General features: G+C 43.4%; 1 protein-coding gene across 6 annotated transcripts in view; it reads left to right on the top strand.

The window, feature by feature from the left end:
• The window catches only part of TNFAIP8 (TNF alpha induced protein 8), a 132,693-nt gene that overhangs the window by 100,024 nt on the left and 12,498 nt on the right, over window positions 1-20,171 (top strand). The window contains exon 1 of one of the 6 annotated variants that reach the window (XM_047858998.1): window positions 4,861-5,063. The exons of the other annotated variants lie outside the window; for them this stretch is intronic. The gene's annotated coding sequence lies outside the window, so the exon portion shown is untranslated. Of the gene's footprint in view, window positions 1-4,860; window positions 5,064-20,171 lie in introns of those variants that run through there. 6 annotated transcript variants of the gene reach the window in all.

Raw genomic sequence — 20,171 nt, forward strand, 5'->3', positions numbered from 1 at the left:
CCTCCTCGGTTGAAATGTCATTTTAACAGGTAACTGACCTGTTCCTCAGTGACCGTATGGTAGTTTCTCAGGACTTCAGGTTACCTATGCTGAATCTGTCTCACCATGGTCTGCCCTCTCTGGGGTCCTCACTTCCCTGGTGGGTTTTCATGAAGCCTATTTTTTTGTTTTTTAAACCTTTATTATTATTATCATTTAAGTTTATATATTTTGAGAGAGAAAGAGAAAGAGTGTGTGAGCAGGGGAGTGGCAGAGAGAGAGAGAGAGAGAGAGAGAGAGAGAGAATGAATCCCAAGCAGGCCCTGTGCTGTCAGCACAGAGCCCAATGCAGGGCTCAATCTCATGAACTGTGAGATTCTGACCTGAGCCCAAACGAAGAGTCAGGAGCTTAGCCGACTGAGCTACCCAGGCGCCCCTCAGGCAGCCTGTTGTGATCAATCAACTTGGCAGTCGGATGACTGAAGTCAACCAAATGACAGGACAGAGGTATGTCTGAGGACTGACTCCTCATAGAGACTTCACACTAGAAAGAACGGGACCAACACCTGGCAGAGTATTTATCATAGGAGAGAACAGCTCACTTTTTCCATGGTGGTAACTTGTTCATCTCTTCTGTCACCAGAAAGCCACATCGGGTAGGGTCCTCGCTGCCTAGGGACCTCATGAGGTGCGACAGCTTCTATAACAGCATTCTTTGCTAAGCATTACTGTACCGGTTTTCTCCCCTCTTCCCTCCCTGTGCTGGCCCTTCTCTGCAGATGGAAAGAAAAAGAAAGGCTCTGAAGAAATGCATGGCCCTGGGTGCAGCTGACCTTGATGTCATGTATAACATAAGAGGTCCAGCATAGGGTCTAAAATACCAGACTTTGATGTGATCATGTTTCCTTTTATGTAGTCATTAGCCTTGGAGTACAGAGTGCTCACAGGGACTAAAAGTGGAACATTGGTTTAGAGGTCCTTGCCAAACCATCTTCTGTACGGTGGACATCACTGATGACCCGACATTGTTCCACACCCCCGGCTTCAGGGTGTCTGGGCCTTTTTCTTCCTCACTTCTGAAATTTTCATCAGACTGAATATGTATCACGCTTTTCTGGTCCCCGAACTATGGCGCCAGTGAGCAGTCAGGATAACGTAGATGATTAGGTTCCCTGTTCCTGGCTGTGGGTAATCCGGCAAACAGCCCAAAAAGTGGGCAAGTGCCAGAGCATGCAGTGGGGCCAGAGAAATCTCCAGACCCAGTGATTTCACTTCAGAGTAACGCAGAGTCGCTCGATCTGCCACAAACCGTTTATTTGTCAACATTTCCGTCTGTACGAGAAGGATGCTGACAACTTGGAAAAGAATGAGTTGAGCTTGGTCATATACCTCTCTTCATTTAGTGGGTTGTGCCTAAAATGATAGCGTAAGCTGCATTAAAAAAAAATCAACTCATGGGGCACCTGTGTGGCTCAGTCATTTAAGTGTCTGACTCTTGATTTTGGCTCAGGTCATGATCTCACGTTTCGTGGGATCGAGCTCTGTGTCAGGCTCTAGGCTGACCCCACGAAGCCTGCTTGGGATTTTCTGTCTCCCTCCTTCTCTCTGCCCTTCCCACTCACTCTCACTCTCTCTCAAAATAAATAAACTTGAAAAAAATCAACTCATTGTGTCTGTCTGTAATATTTCAGGAAGATCTGTGGTAAGGAGACTTTGTAATTAAAATGATTCTCCTCCAGACACAAGTAAAATCACCACGATTTAGAGTTAAAAAGCAACAGCACACGTTCTTTTATCTTACCTCTTATTTTAGAGATGCAGAACTGAGGCCCAGAGAGGTAACGTCCAGGGCCTATCAAGCACCGCACCCCTCTTCCCCCTCATGCCTGTTTGGCCAACAAGAAGTTTTGCAAACATAGGTTTTTTGCATCCTGCATTTGTTCTTGAGCTCTCCTTGAGGCAGGATGGACCTCATCTGTTTGTATGGCTGCCGTTCACCAGCTTTGGGGGGAATTTACAAAACCTAAAGGGAGTGGTTGAACACCTGAAGATTTCCTATTTCACCTTCTCCTAAGTGGATAACCAGTGACGAAGATGAAGAGGCACTGTGAAGTAAAATTGAGCTCTGCATATAGGTCTTGTTCACTCCCTGGTGTGGAAAGTGGGAGAGTCCAAGTGAGAGGCGATTACACAGTGAGCTAATTTGTTTTCATTCCTTTGAGAAGAGCATCATTTAGGGAAATTCACCATTGAGGGTGCCGGTTGGGCAGGGGCGCTCTTGTGGGGAGAACGTGTGCACCTGTGTGGGTGGGAAGCGTTCAGACACCGGACGGGCGGCTGCAGTAACAGATGGGCGCCCCACAGTCTCGTTTTCCCCAGGGCCCTGCAGGCCTGGTGCATTCTGGGAGTCAGCCCGCGGCTCCCACGGCAGCTGACCAAGGAACCTGAAAGAACAATTACTTCAATCTGGTTCTAAGAGTTTAAGAAGCTTGAAGAAGAGTTGTGCTGCAGTGCGTCCTGAGTGACTAACTGCTGAGTGGGCACTGAATGTCTCAGAGGTGCTTCTCTGGGGATCTGCAAGCCTGGGCAAAGCCTGTGTTGCTATTAAGTGGTACCTTGTGGTATTTATGTTTATTTATTTATTTATTTTTTAACGTTTATTTATTTTTAAGAGACAGAGAATGAGCAGAAGAGGAACAGAGAGAGAGAGAGAAGGAGCCACAGAATCCGAAGCAGGCTCCAGGCTCTGAGCTGTCAGCACAGAGCCTGATGAGAGAGATGGGGGTTTGGCGTTTGTGTGTGTAGTACCATCTGTGCGCGTACTTGGGAATACGCTCTCCGGGTTTGTGGTGACAAGATTTAATTTTGTAAATAACTGGGAGCAGACTTTCTCCCAAGGAAATGGTGAAATGCCCTAAGTGACCACGACAGCTTTAGGCTCCCGAAGCCTTAAGACCTTTTTGCCTGGGGTCCCTGCGTGGCTCAGTCGTTTAAACGTCCGACTCTTGATTTCCATAGAGCCTAACATGGGGCTCGAACTCACAAACCGTGAGATCATGACCTGAGCTGAAATCAAGAGTTGAACGCTTAACTGACTGAGCCACTCAGGCGCCCCGAGAAGCCGGTTTTAGAGGCCAGGAGAATGAGACAGTGGTCAGCCACGTCTGAGGAGAGGCTTTGCTGCCTTCTCTTTGGGGTCTCAGCAAATGCTCGGAGCCTAAGATCTCATCTGCTAAGGGATTAGACCACATCATGAACATTCAGTCAGTACTGCGTGGGAATGAGGGAAGGTGTGCAGGCTGTGGGGTGACTGTCCCAGCTGTGAGCAAGCGCCCGTCTCCTGAGGAAGGGCTACTCCCATCATCTCCATTGGTGCACACCTTCAAATCTTAGTTGCCCCCTGATTCCTTTCTTGATCTGCATCCCACTCACCTCAGCCCTGTCTCTCTCTGTGGCGTTGGCACGGTCAGCCCTGGATGCCTGAGGCTAACAAGTGAATCCTGGCAGGAAATTTAATCCAGCTCTTCACATCAGGAAGAAGCTTTGGCCAACCTGAGAATTAGAGAATGTTTCTAGCTTCCCTTTCGCCTTCACATCTTCTCCCCTGCCCCCAACCCCATGCCTTTTCTTCCTGAGGGCCTGTCTTAGAAATCTACCGATGTATCTGCCGGGGATACCCTAGATTTGACAGGCTTTCGTCTTATACGTATAACGTAGGATTTGGGCCACACTAAGTAGTTGAGCCATCCTGAGAAATTTTATGTTTCTCCTGTTGGTCACAGCAGTGGGAATGTGCTGGTCCCTTGTGAGAGCCGATGAGGGGATGCGTGTGTCAGTGATAAGACAGCTTCACTCAGCAGGTGCTGGGTGAATAAGGAGGTTTATAATGACACCTAATGACAGAATGCGTCCGAGGCCTGCCTACGATATTCAACCTGATGAAGGCCTCAGTGCACGTTCTGTAGAGAGCACGGAAGGGTGGGCTTGTCCCAAGGAACTTCTTTTCTTCTGTGAAGTTACTCGATAAAAGTGAGATACTACTGCACGGACTGTTCTCTTTACTGTAAAGCGCTTATAACACCGTTTTCTCCTTTCGAGGTTTAAAATTAAAATGAAGTCAGTTACAAAAGAGCTAGCATGGCAATGGACCCCTCCCCAGGATCCCGAGTCTAAATGTCTGACTCCAGTACTCCTGAGAAAGGAGATGATAGTCAAAGAGGTCTCTTGGGAGAGTTTTCAAGGAGTTAGCCTTGAGGGGCAAGTCACATGTACTGAGCGGGAACAGAACCCTTCTAGAAAACCAGAATAGCAAGGAGCTTTGAGGGAGTGGCCACTGGACAGATTTCAAAATTTCAAGGGAACAATGAGGAAGAAATCGTGAGTGGGAGCCTTGTGGAGAGGGAGGGGGCGGGGATCCAGCCCTGATGTGGAGGTTCCAAGGGCAGGGGTAGGCATGTGGAGAGACAGGAAGGGAGGAGTAAGGAAATAACTCTGGAACGAGAAGGGAAAAAAACAAAAACAAAACTTGGGCCAAACGAGAGAGGTGAGCAGCGGTGTAACTGAGATAATGGGATAAGACGTTTTGACAGTTTGGTCTGTTGGGGTGTGAGTTAACAGTAGGCCGGAGGGTGAGCTGGTCTCCCAAGTAGGAGGCCCACTTGGAGGCAGCGGAACAGTGGCCTGTGGAGGACACAGGAGCTCTGTGGCTCTTCCCGGTGGGTGGGATGAATGCCAGGCCCATAAACAAGGACGTGACACTGAGGAATGCTGCTGCCTTTCCAACTGCTGAATCGGGGCCAGTCAGAAGCCAGGGCTGTGTTGTCTTGGCTTGGATTTCTAGCGACGCTCATGCTGGGTTATAAAAATGATTTCCTCAAAGAGCTTGCAAATGGCAGACGATGAGTTAGAAAAAGGCAGGAAAGCCAGCCTGTGGGAGTCGTTTCAGAGCCCTCTGCCAGGTCGTGCCATTCCCTTTTCTGGAAGGCCTTCGGGTGAATGGCGGTTGGAGGAGTAGAGCTCCATCACCCCCTCCCAGTAAAGCTGTCCCTCCCTTCTGGGGGGTCCACGAACTAGCAAGTCTGACGGTAAGCAGGCTCACTGAAGAATTTCAGGCTGAGGGGTTTTTATGGGTAGAACTGGTTTAAATTATTTGGCTCGCTCGACCATAGCTGACTTGATGATCTGACTGATAACCCCAGACGCACAGGAGCAACTGCATAGGAGTGAGTATTTGATGATCCTGCTGTGGCCCTCCATCCCAGCATGCTTTGCGGTTGCCCCCTCTGTGCCTGGGGTGCGGGCGTGTGGGGGGGAGGCGGTGCCGCGCCTCAGGTTTCTCTGTGGTGGCACTTGGGCTGGCTTGTTGTGACACGCGTAAGGGTTAATCAAGTAAAATTATAATTGCCGTGGGGAGAGCCAGCCTCACTGAAGCCTGACAGCCCTCAGGGTGGCCCGGGATAAGGTCCTTCTTCCCATCCTTAATTGTTTTCCTCTGTTTCCCAAACATGCATTCTTACTGTCACACAGTGGTGGTAGACCAGTGGATGAAAGTTTACCTTTCTGCTCTATATTTTAGTCCTCTGCATTCATGTTTTTGTAAAATTCTCAGGCGGCCCTTCCTTTACCCTAGAATTAGACCATATTAAGAGAAAGGAGGATTTCGTTGCTGCTGCTTAGTTCCCTGAGATAGTCTGCAGTCTTTGGACACTTTTGTAGATGAAGATGTGGGCTGCCGTTTGCACTATTAATCTTTTTTTTATTTTTTTAATGTTTACTTTTGAGAGAGAGAGACTGGGGAAGGGGCGGAGAGAAAGGGAGACACAGAATCCGAAGCAGGTTCCAGGCTCTGAGCTGTCAGCACAGAGCCCAACGTGGGGCTTGAACTCAGTGCGGTGAGATCATGACATGAGCTGAAGTCTGACGCTTAACCGACTGAGCCTCCCAGGCACCCCACTTGCACTATTAATCTAAAGGGTGGGAGTGAGAGAGCTGTTATATTTGGTAGGGATGCTAGAATAGTCCAGAAACTACCAGCAAATAGTCTCTTAGAATAATATTGTCTGTTGTTCTTTCATTTTTTTTTCTCCATGGCACCATCTATCCCTCTTCTGTGAAATAGTCAAACCTGTTTTCTTTGTATATCTTTTAAAGCTTCAGTTAGCCAGATTTTTTTCCCCTAATGTTCGATGCTGTTTTTTATTCCATGAATAACTCAATTCACTAAACGTAGGCAGCTACTAAACTTGGCAGATTGTTGCCATCTTCGTGCCTCTGGACAGGAAGTGTTCTGTATAGATATGACTAACCAGTTTCCAGGCTTAAAAATAAAGTGGGGGATTTCTGGACAGAATAGGTCTTTGTCAGTCATTTCAACATGCCTGCTAAGTATGAAGCTCCAAGCCAGCCACTTAGCTCTCTCATTTTTTCCGTGCTCTCACTTCACCTGACATTTTCTGTTATACAGATTGAAACTGATTTTACGGTGTTCATTCATTTTTAATGAACTAAGAGGGTATTTGAATTGTCATGAGAATCTGCGAGAGTCCTTATTCTCTCCTTGCTGCCTCTTTTATCTTGAGCTCCTTTTAAATCATCACCCTCCCGAAGTACGTAATGGGGAAATGTCGTTGGCACCTGGGCAGCTCTACATACTATGTCTCTTATGTTCTTGAATCTAAGGCCCGATGGAAAGAGCCCTTTTTTCCCCAAAGTTACTTCCAGTGAATGTAGTGATTCTTAAATTTCTTTTGTCATGAAGCCCCTTAACTGCTTTGGAAGAATTATACCATTTTTTAAAATGTTTATTTATTTTTGAGGGGGGGGGGGGACACAGAATCCGAAGCAGGCTTCAGGCTCTGAGCTGTCAGCATAGGGCCCACTTGGGGCTTAAACCCACGAACTGCAAGATCACAACCTGAGCCAAAGTCAGACACTTAATGAACTGAGCCACCCAGGCACCCCAGAACTCTACCATTTTGACAGATACCAGAAGGCTTTTCAGCGTCTTGTCGCCTACAGCTCTTATTTCAGGACTTCACAGATAACTTCAGATCTTATTTTAAATAATGTAATTTTTCCCTCCCTTAATGGAAATACTGTTTCTCTTCTTTCTTTCTTGCCCTAAGCATCTTTCTTTGGTCTTAATTCTTAACACCATAGCATTTCATAGAAATGCTAAATTAGATACAACATGTATTAGATGAGACTGTCTCTAACAACAACAACAAAAAGTGTTTCTCTCTCCGAATCATGAACTTTGAGCAAGGGTTAGTCTTCAATGTGAAGACTGCAATTTGTTTTTCGAATAAGAACATATGTCAGGGAATGATGATTTAAAATACAAAATGCATGTAAATGCTTTTCGATTCTTTGGGACAATGAGGCCTCATTTGCCAAGTTTAGAAATAAGTCATAAATCCATAAAGAACAAGGTTATGGTTACTATTCTTGGGTTGAAAGTGGCCATGACTCAAGTTCTTATTCTCCCATGCCTCTTCCTTGTTGTCTCCTGCTCTGTTATGAAGACTAAGGCAGGACAGGGGAACCTGGGTGGCTTAGTCGGTTGAGCATCTGACTTTGGCTCAGGTCATGATCTCACAATTCACAAGTTTGAGCCCTGCGTCGGGCTCTGTGCTGACAGTTCAGAGCCTGGAGTCTGCTTCCGATTCTGTGTCTACCTCTCTCTCTCTGCCCTCCCCGGCTTGCGCTCTGTCTCTGTCTCTGTCTCTGTCTCTCTCTCACTCAAAGATAAGTAAACATTTAAAAAAAAAAAATGACTGGGGCGCCTGGGTGGCGCAGTCGGTTAAGCATCCGACTTCAGCCAGGTCACGATCTCGCGGTCCGGGAGTTCGAGCCCCGCGTCAGGCTCTGGGCTGATGGCTCAGAGCCTGGAGCCTGTTTCCGATTCTGTGTCTCCTTCTCTCTCTGCCCCTCCCCCGTTCATGCTCTGTCTCTCTCTGTCCCAAAAATAAAATAAACGTTGAAAAAAAAAATTAAAAAAAAAAAATGACTGGGGTACCTGGGTGGCTCAGTTGGTTGAGCGTCCAACTTTGGCTCAGGTCATGATCTCACAGTTGGTGAGTTCCAACCCCGCATCAGGCTCTGTGCTGACAGCATGGAGCCTGGAGCCTACTTCGGATTCTGTATCTCCCTCTCTCTCTCTCTGCACCTCCCCAGCTCATGCTCGCACTCTGTCTCTGTCAAAAATAAATAAACTTTAAATAAATAAATAAATAAATAATGACTAATGTAAGACAGAGTAAGCAACCCCTGCTATGATTGGGTTAGAGCTTGATAAAAAAAATCTAGTCTTTTGAAAATACAGGACTCCTGTATTTGTGCTTCAAATACCCTGTATCTGTTCTAGTAGGATGCTTTCAAAAGAAAAAGGGAAGTGTTTCTACAAGCTGAATTTTCATTGAATAAAATGTTTCCTTAATCGAAACTGTTCATTTCCTCTGTCTTTGTAGTAATCAAGACTCTTGTAGTGGAAAGAATCTTCTAGTTTTTATGATGATGGGAATGTTGTAGGCAAACAGAAAATGTTTGATGACTAATGGAGTGTGAGAGTAGACATATGGTCTGGGGGTAGAATATTTTGCAGAATTAAAATCTCTGCTGTTCTCGTGAGATTTACGGATCATCCAAACATTGCTGATGATCCATCATTTGTGCTTGCTGTCTCATTTTTAGGTACAGGGAGGTGTTGTACTTCATAGGTAGTTATGCCACGCATGGTTCCAGCAGCCAAATAAAACCAAGATGGACTGACTTTCAGAATGAACTGTGAATATGGGGGGCGTTTAAGAAGTCCTGGTAGGACCTTCTTCTTGCTGGTTCCCTTTGAACCCATATAGGTGATGTTCAGTTTCCTAGATGCTGTTTTGAACCACAATGGCCAGGCCTTAGCTCAGCATAGACCCACGAGAGAGCTTTAACCAGACCAGGTCTGTTCAGGCTAATGGAGGCCATAACAGGGTAACTTCTTACTCTATTGAAAAATGATGGTAACTGGAGAGTTGTCTTTCGGATTGGGGCCAGATGGGCTTTATTATCAAAACACTTCCAGCACATCTTGTGGGGCAATGGAAAAAGGAGTGGTTTGGGTAGCCCTGGGTGTTTGAAATGCCTGCCTTTTTTTTTTTTCCACTGCTTTTTTTGTTTGTTTGGCCACAGAAACATCTTTTTCAGTTCATCAGAATTGTGTACCTCTGGGGTTCTTCCTGGGTTCCAGGCCTGGGACATGGATCAGCCCAGAGAAGCTTATTACTCTTAAGTCTACTTTGACATAAATAATTACTTTATTGGAATAAGTACTTTAAAATAGGTACTTGGTTGGGTGAGAGGGAAAGAGGATAAATTCAGATGTGAAATTCTTTAGGCTGAGTAAAGCAGGCCTTTAAACCTGATTTAATGCTTTTAACAATTAAAGCTCCAGCTTTCATTTGTTAGTTTATACCTGGGGGATGAGAAATGGGCTTTATCAGGCTTTGACAGCAGATTAAAGACCTCAACCCTTTTTGAACCATCAACATACATGCTCTGAAGTTCTATCAAATTATGAGTGATAAAGGCAAGCTACTGGTCAAAATGATCTGAAATGTGCTTGAAAAAAATCTTGCCTCTAAGACCAGATGGGACCAAAGCAGTGGTCTTTCTAGGATTTGACCACCATTTTACAATGAGGCCAGAGACCAAGAAATAGCTGTTACTGAGACCTCTTCTGACCCAACACCAGCCTCCAGGCCTCTCCTCAGTACCCCTAATGATTTAAAAAAATATCTTAAAATATTTCAGATTCTTTACCCTCCATCAAAATGCAATGAGCCATAAGTCAGCTCAAGAAAAGATGGCCCAACCCTGACTCCTCAATACTTTGTTAGATGCCATTAAAACCTTAGAGAGCTGGGATGTTATTAAGGGCTCCATTTGGAACCTGGAATCTTAATCCAAGAATTCTATAGCTTTTTTTTTTTTTTTTTTTTGCCCATATCTAAGATTGCTCTGTTTTGTGATAATACCAATTTAATGCAAGAAAAATACTCATAGATGCTAGACATGTGTATTCAAGATTTAAATTCCTTTCGATGTCAGCTAGAATCTCTACACATTCATTTAAACATGGTTTCTATATTTTGGTGGGGGCAGCATGTCAAATAGTTTTATTTTACTCTGTAGGACGTAATGAAAAACATTTTTTTATTTTGATTCATCAGCAGGGAAAATATAGCAGAATTCATTTTGGGTATTTGCTGTAGAATGTGCCCTGCCTTGGAATGTGGGTGGAGTTCTGGCATTTGTGTATTCATATGTGTTGAGGGAATAAAGGTATAGAGAAACACGTGTTCACTGCCTATATAAAGACCAGCTGTACAGCTGATGGTTTAAAAATACTGTATGAGACGACGTTTATGTCCAACAATAGCATCTGTTTCCTTCATTCCAAGGTCAACAAATGGCATTAAAGAGAGATTCTGAAAATGTGAGAGAGAAAGCTCTTTTTTTTTTTTTTTGCCAAATCCATTAACTCTACTCACCAACCTTTTCGAAGCAGGAGTGTAAACTTAATGGCATAAATGGAAAATTAACAGGAGATAAGTTCAAGGGGGAAACTGGTTAGGGTAAGTTTTTAGATTTAGAAACTTACACCAATCATACACTTGGGACTTGATTCATCTTTTTCCCATTATCTATTGTCTGTTTACAGTATACATTGTCTCCCATCTTGGAGATAAATCCATTATTATTTTTCTAAAATATCTTGTGCCTTGGGGCTCCTTGGCGGCTCAGCTGGTTAAGCGTCTGACTTCGGCTCAGGTCATGATCTCAAGGTCCATGAGTTCGAGCCACATCTGGCTCTGTGTCTACAGCTCGGAGGGTGCCTACCTCCCCACCCAGCAGCCCAGAGCCTGCTTCAGATTCTGTGTCTTCCTCTCTCTCTCCGCCCCTCCCCTGCTTGTGTCCTGTCTCTCTCTTTCTCTCTCTCTCTCAAAAATAAACATTAAAAAATAATAATAAAATAAAATATCTTCTGCCTTTTGCAGCAGTGAAAATATTAAAAATTATGTGAATAAGAAAATTTCAACGAAGTGTGTTGTCTTTCTCCTTAGACACAATATTTTAATTGCAGGTTCTGTTACATACTGAAGAACTTACTATAAAATAACTACTTGATATGATCAGTAATATTTCCCAAAGATCTGACCATAAGCCTTGCTAATCAGTTAAGTCAGTAAAATTATAGTCATGGCTTTATAAACTGAGTTTTAGTGGGTCTCATAAGGCCTCCAATTTTTAGAAAATCACTCTAGATACCAGAGAAGTACAAATTGACCATCATAAGTTGTCTTTCATATTTTTTTTAAAGGTTTGGTTAGTTCACTCTGCTTTTATTTGCTTATGGGGATCTTTGTCTTATGTCCGTTAGCCAAGTTAACCCTGGTAGTGTGAACTGATTGGTCCCAGGCATGCATAACACCTAGAGTCATCATCATACAAGGTGCTCAGCCCCTTTGCCCACTCCAGAAACAAAGCCTCACCACCTACCTCCCCACCCTCAGCCTGCTAGGCACACTTCCTAACCTTTAAAACAAAAACTGACCTGGGGCGCCTGGGTGGCGCAGTCGGTTAAGCGTCCGACTTCAGCCAGGTCACGATCTCGCGGTCCGTGAGTTCGAGCCCTGTGTCAGGCTCTGGGCTGATGGCTCAGAGCCTGGAGCCTGTTTCCAATTCTGTGTCTCCCTCTCTCTCTGCCCCTCCCCTGTTCATGCTCTCTCTCTGTCCCAAAAATAAATAAACGTTGAAAAAAAAATTAAAAACAAAACAAAACAAAAACTGACCTAAATACAATAGCTCTTACTTTTTAGCACACCAAGAATGACTTCCCCATCGTAGTTGTATTCAGTGTTTGTAATACCCCCAAATTAGGCAGAACCAGGACATATTACAGTTCATTTAGGAAACTGGTTTCCAGTTTTTAAAATCACCTCAAAACTCTCCCCATCAGGGAGTCAAAACCGCCACACGCCAGGAATCTGACCAGAAATTAGTTAACGCCGGTAGCCTTCACCAGAGAAGGACATGCCATGTGGAAGATCCATCCCGTATGCTTGAGTGGTTTTCAGTCTCCAGGAGCTGTTGGAGCTACACATATGGAAGTACATGTGGGAGGACTGGCACATCCGGACTAGAGAGGTTGAAGAAGGGCTGTCTATGGCTGAATGGTTGGGCACAGCTCTTGAGATATGGATCACGTTGGCAGGAGGCTTTGGAAAGGAGAGGCATGGGTTTGTTTTCCAAAGCACGGAACGTGTTCCATGCTTTGGAAAGCACTGGTGGTGCTCCAGTGACTGATTTGGGGAGGCTGCAGGCATAGCGTTAAGTCACCTTCAATCACATTACAAGATTAGTCCATTTCAGTTCCCTTCGAATACTTTGCATCATCCACAGGGAATGCCTGTATTTGAGGCTCTCTGACTTTTGCCACCTTACTCATGCTGACTCACCTCCTTTTGTATCATGCAGGTAGACATGAGACTCATGGTCTTCCACAGGCAATGATATCTGGTTAGAAATGAAGAGTATTTTTTTTCTCATCTAATTAATTTTTATAATTAATTTAACAATTAAAAATTTTTAAATTATTTTTATCATGATGATATGTGTAAGGGAGGAGTACCGGTCATCATTCACATAGTATATATGATTCCCTTTTTAAAAATATTATTTTGCGGGGAGGTGGGGGGTGCCTGGGTGGCTCAGTTGGTTTTGACTTTGGAAGGTCCTGATTTCGCAGTTTGTGAGTTTGAGCCTTGCATTGGGTCATGATCTTGCGGTTTGTGAGTTTGAGCCTTGCATTGGGCTCTGTGCTGACAGCTCAGAGTCTGGAGCCTGCTTCAGATTCTGTGTCTCTCTCTCTCTGCTACTCCCCTGCTCACACTCTGTCTCTCTCTCGTCCTCTTAAAAATAAACAAACATTAAGAAAAAATTTTTAATAATTTTAATAATATATTTTAAATATATTTAAATATTTAAATAAATATATTAAAATATATATTTTAAATATATTTAAAAATTTTAATAATATATTAAGTAGTCACAAGGAAATAAAATACAGTAATAAGTAGAAAACAAAAACAAGTTGTAATGGTGGTCCTCGAGGGACACGGGTTTGATGTTACTAAGGTAAATATAGGATGGCTTTCCAGGTGAAAAGAGAGACTTCAGCAAAAATCTGGGGTGGGAAATACAGGCGTTTTGAGGAAAAGGGGAATAAAGAAGTTTCTGGAAGCCCATAGATCCCTTGGAGCTTCAGAACTAGGTAGTCAAGCCTGCTTATCCTTGATTGCCAGCTCAGGGAACACAGAACTGTGAGCATTTGGGAATCTGCCAGAGTCACACCCTAGGCTGTCCTAAAAGTGATTCAGAGTGGCTTGAGTGCCTGATCATGTAAAGCAGGGGTGGCTAACTCATTTGCCTCGGGTCATTTCCTGGCCAGGTGATGAACTGTAGGGCCCGTTTCCCCCCCAACGTTGAGCACCACCCCCCCACAATGTTGTCGGAAGTTCAGATTTTCCTTGAGAAGCTGGAAACATGAATTTCTTATGTCCGTGCTCCCAACTTTTACATGTTGTTCACTAATTGCAAAAAGGATTAAAACATTATGAGGTCCTATTTCGGGACTGATGACAATGTCCTGGAAGGAGACAGTGGTGATGGTTTGCACAACATTGTGAATATAAGGAAAATCACTCTGTACAGTTTTACAATGGTGACAATGGTGAATTATATGTGTTATGAATTTTATCTCCGTTTTAAAAAGAAAGACGCATTGTGGAGACCCAACCAAAACATGTTACTAGCCCGACGTGTGTAATCTCTTCTTTAAATGAAGGAATTACTCCATGGGTGCTTGGGTGGCTCCATGAGTTAAGTGTCCGACTCGAGATTTCCACTCAGGTCATGATGCTAGGATTGTAGGGTCGAGCCCTGCATGGGGCTCCGCACTGGGTGGGTAGCCTACTTAAGATTCTCTCTCTGCCTCTGCCCCTCTCCCCCGCTCGTGTGCACACTCTCTCTCTCTCAAAAATAATAGATAAAGGAAGAAAGGAAGGAAGGGAGGGAGGGAGGAGTTACTCTTTGCTACATTTGATAATTCCAGAATCACAAAGCACCTTTCCACAGAGGAGCCAGTGGCCAGGAGCTAAGGGGATCACCTTGAAACCCTTTGACCTCCAGGACTCAGTGTTTCCACCTGTAGTCTCCACAGTTTCTTGCAATTCTAGAAACAGGACAGGTGATAGGCATGGTGAGAAGAGAAACAGCGACCTTAATTCTGGAGCGCCGAACTGTAGGGATGAAACGGCAAAGCTTCGAGAAGGTGGGGGCTGCCAGAGTATTTTAGAGAAGTGATTTATTTTGTTGCTAGTTGGCAACTAGTCGTAAAATTGGTAAGTTAGGTTGTTTCCCAAAGTTTATTTTACCCAAATATCTGCCATTAGGGAAGTAATCCATCTCCAGGACAGCAAGTTCATGTATTTAAAGAAACGTTTTTTAGTTCTTACAAAAGAATGACTGTATTGGTCTTTTTAGTTATTTTCTTTAACTGAAAAATGAGTTTAATATAGCAAGTATGTGTCATCAACATCAAAGGTTTATAATTATCTTGACATCACTATTTTGTCTCTGTGGTTTTCGGACAGCTTTATTATTTTTAATTCTAAATATAATTTTAAATTAGCTGATTTCAGGAAGGGTAAAATAGAAAGTTTGAAGGCTTTACAATAGGTCCTAACTTAATTTTCAACTCTTTCTTTCTTAATAAGCTACCAAAGACAAGTAGAGTTCATGCTTTTCAAAATTTCCAGTTTCTTTTACATTTATTCTAAAAAAGGGGGGGGGCTTTTTTCATTTTAAAAAGCAACCTCTACCCTAAAAACAGAATTATCTTACTATCTATGCAGAGTGTGGGTTATTTAGTAATTTGAACTTCCAAATATTATCAAAAGATGATTATTTCAGATGCCTATCTTTGGTTATAAACTGACTCATTTAGAATAAACTTTTTCCAAGGGTTTACTTCACAATACTTGTTCTTAGGTAAGAGTATTTGAGATATGATTCCTAAGTAATAGTAATTGAATTCATTTATCGTCTCATATTTTGCTTGTCTTCACAGAAAAGCAGTATTTCTTCCCCACTCCACCTGTATCTTTTTTCCCACCACCCCTCTTCAATAAGACCTGGGAATTTTTAAAGCCAGCAGATACATTGTAAAGAATAGCTGACTATTTATTACATGAAGAAATAAATAATTCCAAGGGTTTTACTTTCAGGGAAAATGGAAGCAAATAAACATGATATGAAAGAGTTTGCATTAAGAGTTAGAGACAGCATAAAACATTTTTTAATAATTTTTAAAAATGTTTATTTATTTATTTTGAGTGAGAAAGAGAGATAGAAAGTGAGCAGGGGAGGGGCAGAGGAAGAGGAGAGAGAGAGAGTCCCAAGCAGGCTCTGCACTGTCGATAAACTCGCAAGCTGTGAGATCATGACCTGAGCAGAAGTCAAGAGTCAGACACTTAATCGACTGAGCCACCCAGGCGCCCCCAGTATAGAACATTTCTGACTGGGTTAATCAATAAAGGCTTCACAGAAGAGGTGATATTTGGGATGAACTGTAGGGGAATGGACAGGATTTCCCCCCAAGATGGCTCCCCATTGCTTCCTTCATGTCTATGCTTGGTATCATCCTTTCAGAAAGGCCTTCCCCAAGTACCCTGTATAAAATAAGTGTAGCTCCTCGAGTTCCCACTCCCCTCCTATTTTGCTCCAAAGCATGAGGACACACACACACACACACACACACACCCCTGAGTTTTTTTTCTAGCCCCTGTCACTACTGGACATTTTTATGCACATGTTGTTGTGTGTCTTAAGTCTCCCTGTACTAGAATCTGTGCTTCTTGAGAGCAGGCACTTTCCCTGGCACACTGTAGGTGCTCCATAAAATGTGTTGAATGAATGAATGGATAAATGAGTGGAAAGACTTTTCTGTTAAAAGTCTGTTTTCTGTGTAGAGCTCCAAACTGGTATGGAAAATCCAAGTTCAGCTTTCTCCCAGGACATCTTTAAATCTGGCAAATTCACCACCTCTCTGTGACCCAGTTAATAAATTCTACAGAAATAAGGACGGGGGTGGGGATTTGGGGGTACAGTTGTAGCTTCCTGGAGCTTGTGACAAAATCACAAGTGTTATGAAAACAAGTCATTCTTCTTCTTTTTTTTTTTTTTAATTTTTTTTTTCAACGTTTATTTATTTTTGGGACAGAGAGAGACAGAGCATGAACGGGGGAGGGGCAGAGAGAGAGGGAGACACAGAATCGGAAACAGGCTCCAGGCTCTGAGCCATCAGCCCAGAGCCCGACGCGGGGCTCGAACTCACGGACCGCGAGATCGTGACCTGGCTGAAGTCGGACGCTTAACTGACTGCGCCACCCAGGCGCCCCAAGTCATTATTATTCTTAACCTTTCCACCATTTCCCCCAGCAAGCCCTCCTTAGACATTCATTGGCTATCCATAATTTATATTTAAATACTTTCTAAAATCTGTAGGATTCACACATGTCCTTCATTGTCTGACACTCAGGTACACCGATGGGCAGAGTTTCTAATTCCTAAAGAGCCAATAAGAGTTCTGTAGATTGGCTCTGGAATATAGTCATATTTATTTCTATGAGGAAGGAGTCATCCACACAAAGGCTAGAGAGCATGGAAAGTGAATATAAATTTGTGGAGATGACCAAGGAGGTCTGTGGAAACTGGGAAGGGTGGTCTGCTTCTAAAGGAGGCAGCCATAATTTACTTCAAGATCATTGTTGCTGTGTGGGAATGTGGGCCATTTTAGTCAGATCTTATGATTGTTCAAAGATCAGAAACAGAGGAGCAGAGGAGAAAGGATTTGAAAGAAAGGTAGAAAGTACTTCATAGAGAGCTGAGTGCCAAGCTAGAAGTACCTTGCAATAAGCAGTAATGCTTCTAGAAACTTCTGAGGTTTTGTCAGGGTTTTATCCTAGAATTTCAAAGCTTCTATATATCTTGATACTTGGAATGAGATGGTTCACCTTCAGGCCCAGCAAATCCCATCTTAACTGTTGGTTTACCGTCAGTGGGATTTAGCCTCTAGGACACTGACATGGCTATAAAATGATTCACTAGCTTAACAGTTTAATACAGTTATAGGGGAAAAGTTTTGACAGGAATGTTGGGAAGCTATGCCAAGAGTCATATTTGAGAGATGCCCAAGCTGAGGCCAAGAGGTTACTCCTCCTAAAATATTCAAACAGATGGGTTTGGGATAGTTGCATAGAAGATTCCAGAACATTTGCTGTAGGGATTGAGTTAGCTAAATATGGTCACTTTTCCAAATAAAAGTGGCTGGTTATTCTGTATGTTTTGGCAAAGGACAGAGAAGAAAAGCAGGAGACAGAAAAAGAAAACGCATGTCTTTTATGTAGATAGATTCCTCTCCTTGAAAACAAAAAATATTTTACATCTCCCTGGCAGGGCTGTTTTCGTCCATGGAGTACAAGTCAATTCATTTGTTAAGTGTTAGTATATGAAATTGAATTGATTTCCTGACACATCTTCATGAATTGCTGTAAAAAATATTGATGAGCCCCATGGAGCTCTGTCCATGCCAGCTCAAGGGCACATTTGAAGAATGCACAAGATGAATAGACATGCTACCTTAGTTGACAAGGATCATAATCAAGGATGAGAAGATAGGAATTTAACTCTACCACAAGGCGGAAAGGCACATTAAAAGAAGAGGAGATTTATTCTCTGCATTGGATTTGGAGACATTATTCTGCCACTGGATTTGGAAAAGCTTCTTGGTAGAGGTGGTGTTTAAACTGACCTTTTATTGATTGATTGATTGATTGATGTATTTATTTATTTAAACGTTTATTTCTGAGAAAGAGAGAGAGAGAGACAGAGCATGACTGGGGGAGGAGCAGAGAGAGAGGGAGACATAGACTCCAAAGCAGGCTCCAGGCTCTGAGCTGTCAGCACAGAGCCCGACGCGGGGCTGGAACTCACAAACCATGAGATCATGACCTGAGCTCAAAGTTGGATGCTTAATGGACTGAGCCACCCAGGCGCCCCTAAACTGACCTTTTAAAGGATGAGCAGAACTTTTTCAGGCAGGGTTGGAGGGAGAGGGTGAGGGAGGGTAGATGTATAGCTTTTCTTTGTTCTCTGTTGTGTAAGACCTGTGCTCCTTCTGTCTTTTCTGTTTCAAGAAGTTGCTTTGTCCTGGGAAGCAGACACACTCTAAGAAGTAGGATTCTACAGCTGGCTGAGCAGCATCATGGCGTTTGATAGAAAATGCATAAGCAATGAAAAGTACCTGAAATTCACTTTTCTTACAGAAGGTTGTGTGCTGTAGTCTGAAGCAGGGTACCTCCATTTTGCCACGTCCTCGGATAAGTCATTTGACTTCTGAATTGCGCTCTCTCATCTGGTCGCATCAGGGTCCAGTAATAAGGACGAAACCAGAACACTTTCATAAACATAAAAATCGTTACTGTGAAAATATCTTGCAAACTGTTGAGCACTACACAAACGTCAGCTATCATTTTGTTGTCTGATGGTCCTTATTATTCAACCAGGAATAACCTGATGAGACCAGAAAGGGTATGTTGGCTGCTGATGCCAGTTTTAGGGGCTGGCTCAGTAATACAACTGCACTCCTATGTGCTAGAGTTTAAACTCTGTTACTGGTTTTCTGAGCTCTGTGTGTGTCTACATATTCATCGGGTCAGGGCCTCTCGTGGGGTAGAGCTTGAGGGGTAGAAAAGGGTAGAAAATCATGGAGCTGATTCAGAGGATTTTCCTCTATATTCCGGCAGAAGATTGGATTATATCAATAGTGGAAAGGTTTCGTGTCCTCAAGAAAATGTGTAAATAAACCCAGCTTAATTGAAAAGTCTTCGAGAGAAACATAACATATCTTAATCCAACATAATTAATAAGGAAGCATTCGTTTAATTGAAAAGAACAGTTCACTAAAGTCAGTTTTGTATAAATGCTTGTAGGACATTTTTATTTCATTTCAAACTGGTATGAGTAATAGAGTTAGGCCCTGTCCAAGTTTTGGTTTAAGTATCATGTAAGAGACACTAACTTTTCTGTTCTCTTGGATACATTATCAAAATTCTTTGAGGCTTTAATGTAATAAGCGCTATTCTTAAAACATTTTTTCTAGGGGCGCCTGGGTGGCTCAGTCAATTAAGCATCTGATTCTTGATTCCGGCTCTGGTCATGATCTCACAGTTTGTGAGTTCGAGCCCCATGTTGGGCTCCATGCTGACAATGCAGAGCCTGCTTGGGATTCTCTCCACCCCCCCCACCCCCCCCAAAGTAAATAAATAAACTTAAAAATTCTTTTTTCTCTGGATTGGGTGTACAAGTTCACATCTGTTTTTTGGCAAAACTTTTTTGAGAGGGAGTTAAATCCACTCATGATCTACTTGGAGTATGCCTTTGTGACCAAAGTCTGCCGGTTTGAACATTTTGAAGTATAACATTCTGGGAGGACATGTTGGTGCTCATACACGCAAACCACATAGGCTGCCTTATAAAATGCAACTTCTTAGACAGTAGTCCCCGGAATTCTGAGTCAGTAGCTAGGGCAGTCTGTACTTCTTTTTTTTTTTTTTTCTTCAAATTTTTTTTAGCGTTTATTTTTGAGAGAGAGACCACATATGAGCTGGTGAGAGAGAGGGAAAGAGAGGGAGACACAGAACCTGAAGCAGGCTCCAGGCTCCGAGCTGTCAGCACAGAGCCTGATGCAGGGCGTGGACTCACAAACCGTGAGATCGTGACCTGAGTCGAAGTCACTCAACTGACTGAGCCACCCAGGCGCCCCATGGCAGCTGGTACTTCTAAGAGGCCTCCAGATTCTTCTGATGCAAGTGGCCTGTGTCACAGTGCTGCCTCAGATACCTACGGTACGCGTCTTCTCCCTGCCAGGGCCCTCTTGAAAACAGAACAATTTGGAGTGGTGAGTTTTTCTGGCTTTGACAACACGCGTGTTATACATAGCTTGTGTTTTAAGTTTTTCTAAAATGTCTAGGGCCTACACCTATCTTTGGGCTTCTGACATGTAGGTGTGCTGCTGGGCAGACTTG

This window comes from Prionailurus viverrinus, chromosome A1, assembly GCF_022837055.1.
Source record: "Prionailurus viverrinus isolate Anna chromosome A1, UM_Priviv_1.0, whole genome shotgun sequence".
NCBI classification, from domain to species: Eukaryota; Metazoa; Chordata; class Mammalia; order Carnivora; family Felidae; genus Prionailurus; species Prionailurus viverrinus.